We start from the raw sequence: 13,061 nt of genomic DNA, 5'->3' as shown, positions 1-13,061 counted from the left end.
TGAGTCGGACCAATTCAGCCACCAACTTGGCCGATTTATGCCTCGATTCAGGGCTGAATGAATTGGTCTGAGTCTCTGGGTCTTAGAACCATGGGTGTATGGTTTTCCTTCTCCTTTTCTTAATGATCATATATGCCCATTGATCTGAATTCTAATATGGTTGGCCCAACTGGGGATAGGCCATTGCTGAAAATAAAAATAAAAAAAAAAAATCCTTGATTGGGGCAGTGCTAGTCATCTGATCTGCAGCAGTAAAGTAGGACATCAACGGTTGTCCTGAAATCCATCTAACAATAGTGTATTGGAGGTTAAGAAAAAAATAATTACATGGTGCATTTTGTGATTTATTTAGAAAATTTTAAGATGATGATGGCAGGGAGCTTGCAGATGTAGAGAAATGATCAGATACAGCAGCTGTTTCGTAAGTTCTGATGCAGCCAGACATTAGCCGATAATATGTCACTAGTTTAGAATCTTCAATCCCTGCAAAGGGTGGTGTTGTTAGGAATTGGGCCTGTTTAGGCCAATTTCTCGCTCTATTTATCTGTAAATAAGAGGGTTTTGCTAGAGATTTCCATGTCTAATTTCCATAGTCGGATAATTCACAATCCGGATTCAAACTCTTTATTTTTGCAACTTTAGCAACGGCTTATATAGGTAAATCTATGGAGGGTTATATCATTGACTACCTTCTTCTGAAATAAGCTGGTCTTTGTTATTTATTTATTTATTTACTAGCTTATCCCTACTCATGGGTTGCTCAAGATCTTAATCCTTTTAACTCCTATCCGAGTTATGTTAAAGCCTCTCTCTCTCTCTCTCTCCACCACCACCACCATCACTGCCTGCGGCCTCATCTTCTGACATCGCCACTGCCTGTGGCCTCTTCTGTTGTTAGTGTCTTGTGGCTGTCTTCGTGGAGCCCCACTGGCTGCCGTCATTACTACCGCTCATCTCGGGAAGAAACAGGTTGGGCTATATCACGTACCAAACGAGCCTTATTAAGATGACTTTGTTGATTCACTCCTTGCAAACTCGAATTAGTATTGGGCTTAGTCTCAAAAGCGAGACTACAAAAGAGTCATGGGACAGCGTCATAACCCATCTGGGAATTTTCAACTGCATCACGTGTTATCTCACAACGTAGCAAGGAGACTAGTCCATGGAGGAATATTATTCTTCTCTTTACGACTGTCACCGCCGTTGCTACATCCTCTCAAGGGTTCACTTGTTATTTCTTCTTATCATGCATCCCATTCCTTGTCTCATTCTCTAGGGCAACTGATCACATGATCAGTCAACAAGGTAACTTACTATCATTTTTATCTTATCCTCGTTGATAACTCTAGCAGATGGGTCCAATTCCGAGATTTCTGAAAAAGGGACCATATAAGCTAATTTCCCCGGTCTTATATGTTCTTTCATTTTTAGGTTGTCTGTCATTTGTCATGCGCCAAAATTTGGTACCTGAGTTGGCTAGATCCGACTTTGAATCCCAGGTCATGATTTAATATTAAACATTCACTACTACACTTAATTAAAAACTCATTACAATAAATAATATTTATCAAATACAATCTTTAACTATTACAGTATAAACCCACTTCTAAATTCTTGTTATATATTTGTTTTGTCATCGGTACAAATAAAAGATAAGTGAATTGATGATTGGATTTTCACTCTGCTTTGCCCTTGACTAAACTCGAATGCCCTGAAATACTGTTATTTTGGGTATGGGGTATGAGCACAACAGCTTGTGAGATTATATCCAATCAAATATGAAAATTTTAAATTTATAACAAATGAATAAATAATGAAATTATATATATATATATATATATATATTCAAAACATAAATCAAAATGTTGAATCTTAAAAATGAGATGGATGAAATGCTGGAATCGTAAAGATATTCTGAATGCTACATTTTTATGAATTCTATAAATAACAAAATTAATAACCATAATCTCTGAGAACACTGTACACAGGTAAATGGCCACGTTGCATTAACGCCCATGCACCGGTACCTCATGGTGAGGGACTCGTTTATACATTAGCTGGTCAGACTACTGCTCCAGTTGTATCTATAACGTATGTCCGCGCATACAATTGTACTCACACGCTATACACAAATGAGACTCTGAAAGATCTAAAAGGTTCTAGGGTCTTTCACCCAAGGGACATGATTGCCCTACTTATTAGCTTTATAGTCTTTCACTTAATAAACACGATCGCCCTACTTGCTTTCACCATTCTCTTTCCTTTTTTTTTTCCCTCATAATTCCATAATAAATAGAAATGCATGTATGTCATGAATGAATTCAAAATCAGTAATGAAATGATTCAATAAATCATATTTCCCTACAATAATGCAGGTTTTATAAAAAATTTTGCAGAAATTCAATGTTGTTAAAATTCAGTCCCTGAAATTGTTTGAAAAACTGGACTGTTTACTATAATAGACAGTAAATTTGAATTTTCTGAGGGTACAAGTCATGTTTCGTAATAATGTGGAAATTTATACCAAAGCCTATTAACTTTACTGAAAAATTTATTTGAGTTTTGAATTTGTGATTTAAGAATTTTATTTTATTTTATTTTATATATTGATAGAACTAATTATTTTCTAAATTTTGAAATAATATTAAAATTTTCACTTAAATAATAAATTAATTATATATACTAAAGTTTAGATTAATCGCTAAACACCAAATTCTATAATTCTCAACAATTTCAGAAATCATCTTAATTTCATTTAATTAAATTTAAATAGATTTAATTATTAATATTTGAATTAAATTCGTATTCCAAGTGAGTGTAATTACTATTAATCTCAAAAATAGTAACTACAAACTAAATTATAATATAAACTTACTAAAACTTATAATTTAATAAAATGTCTTAAAATAATTCTTGATTTAAGTTAATAAATTAACTAATCTAAAGTCCTGTATCTATATTTTGTATATGTTAAATTTATTGAATTAATTATTTTGAGATTTTAACCAATACATTAAATTAAAAATTTCAAGGCGATTTATACTACTGATTTAATTTATATACATCAAATTTTCTTACAATTTGTATTTAAGTAGATTAATTTTTAACATTAAGGTTTTTTTTTTTTATCTCTAGAAATTTGTGGATTAATTTGAAGTTAAACATAAATGAATTTCAATTAATTAACAAATCCATAAATTTAAGGTAGGTTTTATATTATTGATGGTAAAGCATTTCAATTAAAAAGAGTTTATAATTTCCAGCAACTTGAAACCGTAGATTTACGTAAGAAATTTCAGCAATAATTTATTAATAATTCTTATGAATTTACTATTTTAACTTAATTATATATTAAATTTTTATAACAAAATTTAAATAAATAAAAGCATCTAGAAATTTCAAATATGATGTAGAATCACCCACGAGGTTGGCTGAATTGATTCAAAAACAGTTTAATAGACGGTCCCATTGCTATCTCTCCACGCTATTTGTTATTATTATTTTGAGTTGTCGTATTCACTCCACCAGTATTGTTGTGAAGATGTGAAGGAGAGTGGAAGGAGAGTCTCGATAGTAATGGGTTGACAGAAAACATGTATGTTATATATATATATATATATATTTTATATAAGGGGTGGTTGATTTGGTAGGGCAGTCCAATGGATGGTCCAGATTGTTGATTTGGGCCCCGCCGTAATAGGATGAAGATGTGGTGGATCTGAGAATCCACCACGAATAGCGCATTGTGAAAAAAAGACGTTAAGTGATAGAGAAATGGGAGAAAAACTCTCTTCATCACGCGCTAACGTGCGATGTTTCCTATAAATGTTTTATTTATTATTGTTTTTAACAATTAAAATCAATGGCCTACTATGATGTTTGCTTAAAAATGTAGCCCATCACCTTGATTTGTCAGATTAAGAAAGGGTATGGGTCCAAAAATGAGTAAGGTCTAAGACTTAAGTGGGCCACACGCTGGGAGAAATTGGGTAGGGTGACCATTCATTTCTTAATTCTTTTTTTTTTTTTTTTTAAATTTTCTTAATTTTTTAAGAAACTAATAAGAGAAACCATTTTGAGTTGGAGGAAAATAAGGGATATGAACTCCCACATCCATTCTCTTGGTTTGATAAGTGCGCACATGCATATGTTGTACATGAACACACACTCATGTGTGCTTAACTAGTGTACCTGTGTGACACATTTATATAAGGTGTGATGCACACAAGCATGCATGAATGAATGCTTTAGAATGAAGACTTGGTTTGGATAGATGATTGAGACATATGAATAGCTTAGATGGGTGGATGAATAAATAGGTTGGATTGAAGGGTGGTTGGGGAAATAAGTTTTATTGAATTGCCTTTGATGATGAATGGTTGAGATAATTGATGGGATTGAAGGATGGATGGCTAGATATGAATGAAATGGGTGCATGAACAACACTCATCTATACTTCTCAGTTTCATTTTTTTTTAAAGAAAAAATTTACGTTTACACCATCTTACTGTACAAGGTCCAGACGCTTCATGCCTTCTTCCTTTTTATCTTTCAATGTTTAATCAGGTGTATTTTATACTCGGACCATTAGATTGGGGTAGAATGACCCACTAGATAAGCTCTATATAATAAGTTTAATATCGACCTATGATCCTTGATGATGGATCGAAAATAGAATTTCAATGGCTCCCTCTCTCTCGATCTTACGTGACATGTACGAGGGGTCCATTTGGATACTAACTAGTGAATTTAGATTACACTTTATAAGCTATGAAATGGACAGTTTACTTTGATAGTTGGGTGACTTAATTGGAGGATACAAGTGGGATATACGGTTAAATGGTGAGATATGGTTAGGATAATCAGATGTTTAGGAGTGTAATACAGTTACTTTCACTAATAAATAGGTACAAAGTGGGGGGTTTTTTTTTTGTTTATATATATATATATATATATATATATATATATATAGAGTCATGCTCCCCCACGCACCTACGCACGTGCGCACCTTTGCACACGTGTCATGGGTGTCTAATCTGAACAGTCCATGTGATGTGGAATCCCATGAAAGCCCTGTGACAAATTTTCACACTGATCAAAAATTCTGGTGGGCCATAGCAAAGAGAAATGCAAATCAAGGGAGGAAACTGTTTTCATTTTTCATGGCCCATCAAAGTTTTAGATCAAAGTAAAACTTGGTCCCAGGGGGTTTCACGAGGTGCTGCTTCACATGAACGGTTCAGATTTTGGATCCACATCACATATGATGGGTTCTCCAAAAAGTTCGTATGTAACAGGTACGAACTGGTTCGCAGGTCAGTGTTTCCGTGTGTGTGTGTGTGTGTGTGTGTGTGTACCTACGAGATGGTTCGTCGAATGAAAAGTTTAGATTGATGATTAGAAAAATATACCATGACCGTGCACATGGATCGATAAGTGGAAGGCTGGGTGCATTTAATGCATGTTCAACAGTTAAGATTGGATGAATTTATGAATGGACGATTAGTTTTATAGGCATCAATAATGAGAGTGTAAGTATATAAGTACACACACACACACAGAAATTACATAATTAACAATCACATAAGTCACCCTAATTAGATAGATAATGCATATCAATAGTCATAAGTTTCATAAAATGATGGATGCATGTATGCATGGACCTATGCATGTGTGCTTCAATGAATGCAAGTGCACATGCATGCACGTGTACACTTATGCACCTAAATCCTGTGTCATAAATTCTACTACCCTCACAAGAATTTTTTTCATTGAAACTCAAACACATCCACCACGAGAACGGGTGAGGATATTCCTCCTCTGGATTAATGATGTGCTTAGTTTATAATATGTTCCACATGTCGTTAGTTTTTGTGCTTATAAGTGTGAGAAATTGCCTATATAATTTACACCCAGATCCATAGCTCTACTGGCAGACTGAGTGGAGATACCTCGTTTCAACACTTGAGGTCTTAGTATCGATCCCTAGTAGGGGTGACTAACATGGAGTGTGTGTATTGACATGGGTGTGTACTAACAAGCTAACCCAAAAAAAAAAAAAAAAAACTGCCTACATAATTCCGGTTTATTACAATTTACCCACCTCACAAGAATCTCATTTTTGAGATTTGATTACGCTAGCAACCACACTTCACATGCATACTCTGATATGCCTTAGCTTGCATTACTAGGCAGTATAAAAAGGAACATTGTAACAAAACTACAGTTAAAGTATAAATAACATCACAACCAAGACCAACAGTTATGCAATATATCAAGAAACCAAGCAGTAATAGTGCAAGCAACAAATTTTTTATTATCATGATGGTACACCCCATCTTCAATGTAACTATAAGCATGCAAACAAGGCCTAGTTTCAGATTATCTACAAACCACTTCTAAGTTCAATGACTACATTTGATTAATTCCACTACGATCCCTATTTAAGTACATTAACAAAGACTATTATTGGGTAACCTAAGACTCACACATAAACTCTAGTGTAGCCCACACATAAGGTCTTCAATAAAATCCAATCCCTAAACTCTGATACTAACCTGTCACGCCCTAAAATTCGGTACTCGAGTTAGCCAGACCTGACTCCGAAACCCAGGTCATGATTTAATATTAAGTATTTCCAACCACACTTAATTAAAAACTCATTACAATAAACAACATTCATCACATACAATCTTTAACTATTACAGCCTAAACCTACTTCAAAATTCTTGTTATACATTTGTTTTTCCATCGGTACAAATAAAAGATAAGTAAATTGATGATTAGATCTTCATTCCATTTTGCTCTTAACTAAAATCTTATGCCCTAAAGCACTGTTATTTTGGGTATAAGTATAACAACTTGTGAGATTATATCCAACTCAAATATGAAATTTCTAAATTTATAACAAATGAATAATATATATATATATATATATATAAACATGAATCAGGATGTTGAATCTTAAAGATAAGATGGATGAAATGCTGAAATCGTAAAGATGTTTTGAATACTACATTTTCATGAATTCCATAAATAACAAAATTAATAACTATTATCTCCGACAACATCGTACACAAGAAAATGGTCATGTTACATTAACGCTCACGAATTAGTACCTCGTGGTGAGGGACTCGTTTATATGTTAGCTAGTTAGATTACTGATCTAGTTGTTCCTCTGACATATGTCCGGGCATACAATTGTACTGATACGGTGTACATAAAAGAGACTCTGAAAGATCCAACATGTTTTAGGGTCTTTCACCCAAGGGACACGATTGCTCTACTTACTTTATAGTCTTTCACCCAAGGGACATGATCCCCCTACTTGCTTTTACCATTCTCTTTCCTTTTTTTTTTTTTTTCCATAATTACATAATAAATAAAAATGCATGTATGTTATGAATGAATTCAAAATCAGCAATGAAATGATTTAATAAATCATATTTCCCTACAATAATACAGGTTTTATAAAAAATTTGTAAAAATTTAATGTTGTTAAAATTCAGTCCTTGAATTTGTCTGAAAAATCCAAACTGTTTACTGTAACAGATAGTAAATTGGGATTTTTCGATGGTACATGCTGTGTTTCGTAATAGTGTGAAAATTTATGCAAAAGCCCATTGACTTTGCTGAAAATTTCATTTGAGCTTTTAATTTGTGATTATCTTTTTATATTTTTATATATTGATAAAACTAATTATTTTTTAAAATTTGAAATAATATAAAAATTCTCACTTAAATAATTAATTAACCATATATAGTAAAGTTTAGATTAATTACTAAACACCAAATTCTATAATTCTTAACAATTTCAGAAATCATCTTAATTTCATTTAATTAATTTTAAATAGACTTAATTATTAATATTTGAATTAAATTCGTATTCCAAGTGATTGCAATTACTATTAATCTTATAAATAGTAACTACAAATTAAATTATAATATAAACATATAATTTAATAAAACATCTTAAAATAATTATTAATTTAAATTAATAAATCTACTAATATAAAGTTATGGATCTATATTTTGTATATGTTAATTTTATTGAATTAATTATTTTGAGATTTTAATCAATATATCAAATTAAAATTTTAAAATTTTCAAGATGATATATGCTAGTAATTTAATTTATCTACATCAAATTTTCTGACAATTTATATTTAAGTTAATTAATTTATAACATTAAGTTTGTTTTCTCTAGAAATTTGTGGATTAATTTCAAGTTAAACATAAAAGAATTTCAATTAATTATCAAATCCAAAAATTTAAGGTGGGTTTTATATTATTGATGGTAAAAGATTTCAATTCAAAAGAGTCTATAATTTCCAGCAACTTGAAACCATAAATTTACATAACAAATTTTAGCAATAATTTATTAATAATTCTAAGGAATTTGTTATTTTAAATTAATTATATATTAAATTTTTATAATAAAATATAAATAAATAAAATCATCTAAAATTTTCATATATGAGGTAGAATCACCCACCAGGTTTGCTGAATTGATTCAAACACGGCTTGACAAACGGGACCCATTACTCTCTCTCTGCGATTTTTTTTTCTTTGGAGTTGTCGTATTCACTTTGCCATTACTCTTGTGGAGATGTAAAGAATGAGCGTGGAAGGAGAGTCTCGGTAGTAATGGGTTGACAAAAAATATGTATGTTATATATATTTTTATATAAGAGGTCGTTGATTTGGTAGGATAGTCTAATGGATGGTCTAGATCGTTGGTTTGGGCCCTACCATAATAGGATGAAGATGTGGTGGATCCGGGAATCCACCATGAATAGCGCATTGTAAGAAAAAGACGGAAGTGATAAAGAAATGTGAGAGAAACTCTCCTCATCACGCGCTAACGTATGATGTTTCTTGTAAATATTTTATTTATTATTATTTTAACAATTAAAATTAATGGTCCACTATAACGTTTGCTTAAAAATCTATCCCATCACCTTAATTTGTCAAATTAAGATGCAGAGTGTGTCTAAAAATGAAGAAGGTCTAAGACTTAAGTGGACCACACACTGTTTTTTTTTTTTTTTTTATAAAGGAAATAATAAGAGAAATCGTTTTGAGCTAGAGGAAAATAAGGGATATGTACTTCCACATCCATTTTCTTGGTTTGATAAGTGTGCACATGTGTATGTCGTAAATGAACACACGCACTCATGTGGTGCTTAATTGGTGTACCTGTGTGTATCACATTCATATAAGGTGTGATGCACACAAACATGCATGAATGAATGAGGTGAATGAGTGATTTAGAATGAAGACTTGGTTTACATAGATGAATGAAACATGAATAGCTTAGGTGGGTGTTCACAACCCCAAGTATAGGGTCACGATGTAGTAATAATCTCAGTAAAATTGAGGTCGAATCCATAGGGACCGAAACTTGTACGTTTCTGAAATTAACTAGAAGTAAAACTAGAAGAGGATGTGAAACTAATTCTGAAGTATTTGAGAGAGTAATTGTGAATAAAGTAATTAAAACTAAGAATTTAAAGGTGGGAACTAGGGTGCTAAGGATCCACTTGTATTGATCAGGGAGTCCTCTTGCTTGATTCAAGTAATACAATTGGAATTGGAGTCCTATCATATCTAATTGGAAGATATATCAATAAAATCAAATATGAATTTCCATTAATCTAATTCTCAATAAATGAGAGGTGTGAGAACTGAAAGTGATTCCATCACAAAACCATGCCCATGAGACAAGGCAAACAACATGATTTACCAATCCCACAACCAAACATAAGAGAATTGGGAAGATTAGGCAGGATTTCATCACCCAATCATGCCCATGGGACGATGGTGAACGACATGATTGCCTAATTTCATAATTTCAATACATGAAAAGAACATACTCAAAGTTATCGCAGATCTACTGTAATTTGAGTCGCAACAAACCATTAAAAACTGAAAGTATTTCTTAAATATCAAATCCATGGAGTTCAATATAAACATGAATCAAAGCAATAGAAACATCCCATCATGTTACAAGCTTCACCTTTTAGCCCTATCTAAGAGGCTTAGCTAACCATAGACATGATTAGATCAAAGTCTCTTAAGAAAAACATAAAAACAACTAAGGAAGAAGAAGAAAAACTCTTGGCGACGGTTTCTCCACGCTTTTACTCCACTCCTTAAACCCTAGAAGATGCCTAGGAATATCCTAAGGAGTCCTATTTATAGTTGTGGAACTCTAACTTTCGCACTTAATTAGAAAACTCTGAAACATGCCTCAAATTTATGCAGTTTTTCAAAATAGACTTCACTTTGCGTAATTTCACAGAATGACTCATCGTTTCAAAATATGCTTCTTTAGGACAATTTCAGGAATATGTTTGTTTTCAGAACAATTTCAAGATTCCTTTTCTTCACTTCAAATATTTGATTCTCTTTATTCCTCACTTGGTTTTCTTGGATCTTTAGCATGTGAATTCTTTAATCTTGGTCTCTTAAGATCCATTCCTTTCCTTAGTGATTCTTGAGCAAATTCATGATTTTAGCATCTTTTTCAATCTAAGCTCTTAAATTCACCTTGTAACACAAACATGGGTAAAATAGAACATTAAGCACTATCATGTTCATAAAACCAAGATATAAATGGGGGATAATATGCAATATTTAACCCTCAATACAATCCCCAACCAGCATTTTGGTAGTCCCGAGCAAAGTATGCGAAAAATATTTTGAGAACCACATGATAATTTCTATAAGCTCAAGTGGTTTAAAAAAATTAATCCATATAATAGAATTCTAAATACGTTAATGTTATGCATTACCTTCTCCTAAACTCTAGCACTCGATAAGTTTTATAATCAAGTTCACAATATTAATTCTCCAATTAGAACAATTCCAAACATTGAGTTCCATGAGTATATAATAAAGTCTAGACTCATCACAATCAAAGGTTCAATTCGTCACTTTCATGATAACATTGATAATTGAATGAGCATTCAGGACAACCAAAACCTAAATTGAAATTTACCTTACAGTTCATCTTTTGGTTCTCTTTTATTCCTCCAGGTTTTTATTTTTCCATCGATGACTTTCACGCTATGTCGACCTTTTTAAAAATCTTTAATAGGTAATCATTTTTGACAACAACTGTTTTTTAGCTGAGAATTATTATTATTATTATTTTAAACATGATGGACAAATTTTCCAAGTGAGTTCCTTTCATGCTAAAGCCAAGTTAACAATTCAATGTTGACTGAAGCTTTAATACGATTGCTAGATGTGGCATGTGAAATCATGACTCGATTAATGTTTAAAACTTCTACTCATGGATTAATAACTCGAACTTAACTTTGAAATCTCCAAGTAACTGAATCCAAGGGATATAAATCATCAACATTTAAAAAAAATTTCAATTTTCTGCACATTTTTTTCTGCAATTTTTGCTTAAAGACTAGGAGAACAACTGATTAGGTAACCTAATCCCCCATTCCCAACCTAAAATCTACATTGTTCTCAATGTAAAAGAAATAAACATGTAATGCAAGAGAGACAAAAAAAAATAAAAAATGGAAGTGATGAAAAGATAATACCTGAAGAAGGAATTTTAAGGTTTTGTCAATGATCTTAGTACGAAGATGGGTTAGTACAAAAGACTCGAACAAATAATAAGCAAACTATCCTAAAACAGTTGAAAGCAAACTATCTTAAATAGCGAAAAGTAGTAAACCTAACTAGGAAAACAGGGGAAAGTTACTTAATCATGCCGCATGATTCCTCCTCCAACTAATATCTTGATAAAATTCTCAATAGGTTTCTCAACAAGATCATCCAAAAGCTCCTTTTACAATAGGCTTAGATATCCTGAAGCATGAATTTTCAGAGAAATTTGTGAACCTCAACATAAAGTTTCTTTTTAATCTCCCGAGGTGTCCAAATTAAAGTACATATGATTCACCTGAGATAGAGAAAGTTTTAGAGTTAGCGCAACATGGTGAATCAGATACTACAAGTAGATAAAATTCAGAGAAATTCTTAGTAGGTGATGTGGTCTCAACATATTCCAAAGTTTCAGAGTTCGGTTCAACTTTCAGCTCCTCCTCCCTTAATGGTAAACATTTAAGATCTGTGGAAGGAGGGGCTTCAGAATAAGGGTTCTCTCGATCAGTAATAACCACCGATGTATTGTTTTGCAAGGCATCCATTATTTCTTTTATCATGAGATCATTTGAATCTGCAAAATATACCAAGCGATCTTTCAGAGAGTTGAGATAGTCAGTTGAGAGAGGCTCATTTTTCACATTGAGGTCTGTGATGATATGCCCAATGATTCCTGTCTTCTTTTAGAATAGAGGGAAACATGATCTCTTGCTCTTCACCTTGGTGAGAATCAATTGTCACCGGATACATCTCACCCTGCCCTGCATAGACAGATTGTGAATCAGTAGGCATATTTATGTGAAGACTCTATTCATTGTTATTACTCAGTAGAGGCATTACATCGTCAAGTGTTGACGGCTTAGATGGTGGCCTTAACTGAGTGGTTTCAAATTATAGAGTCATCTCGGGTAACTTGTCCATCTCCCTAATCATATTATAATCTAAATCAGGGGAGTGGTCTACACATGCCTCAAAAGAGTCATGCGGTTTACTTGGAAGAGACTCTTCCTCCACATGTAAATCAAATGTGTCAGATGGGTGGAGTAGATCATTATGGTCAACAATGTCTTGTATCTCATGATCACTTTCCTGAACCATAATTGAAATCGATTCCAGTGAATCTTGGGCTGTAAACTCATGATTCTCATCCCAATACTAATCATGTTCCAATTCAGTACAGTTCACAAGTGGGATGAGATCACTTTCTTCACATTGTTTTCCTAGGTTGAGTTGAGGCTTGAATAAACTAGCCTCTTCCTCCTCATTAAAGTCAAGTGTGTCATATGACTGGAGCGTGTCAGTATCATTATATTTGAAAGACACCCATGTCTCTTGATCATTACTTTGGACAGTCATTGAGATCGACTGTTTGAAAAATTGAGTCGTATTCTCGTTAACATAATTTAACTCTTCATTCTCAATTTTAGTAC

This window comes from Magnolia sinica, chromosome 19, assembly GCF_029962835.1.
Source record: "Magnolia sinica isolate HGM2019 chromosome 19, MsV1, whole genome shotgun sequence".
Classification (NCBI taxonomy): domain Eukaryota; kingdom Viridiplantae; phylum Streptophyta; class Magnoliopsida; order Magnoliales; family Magnoliaceae; genus Magnolia; species Magnolia sinica.
The sequence above is the reverse complement of the archived record's forward strand: the minus strand, read 5'-3'. Positions refer to the sequence as shown.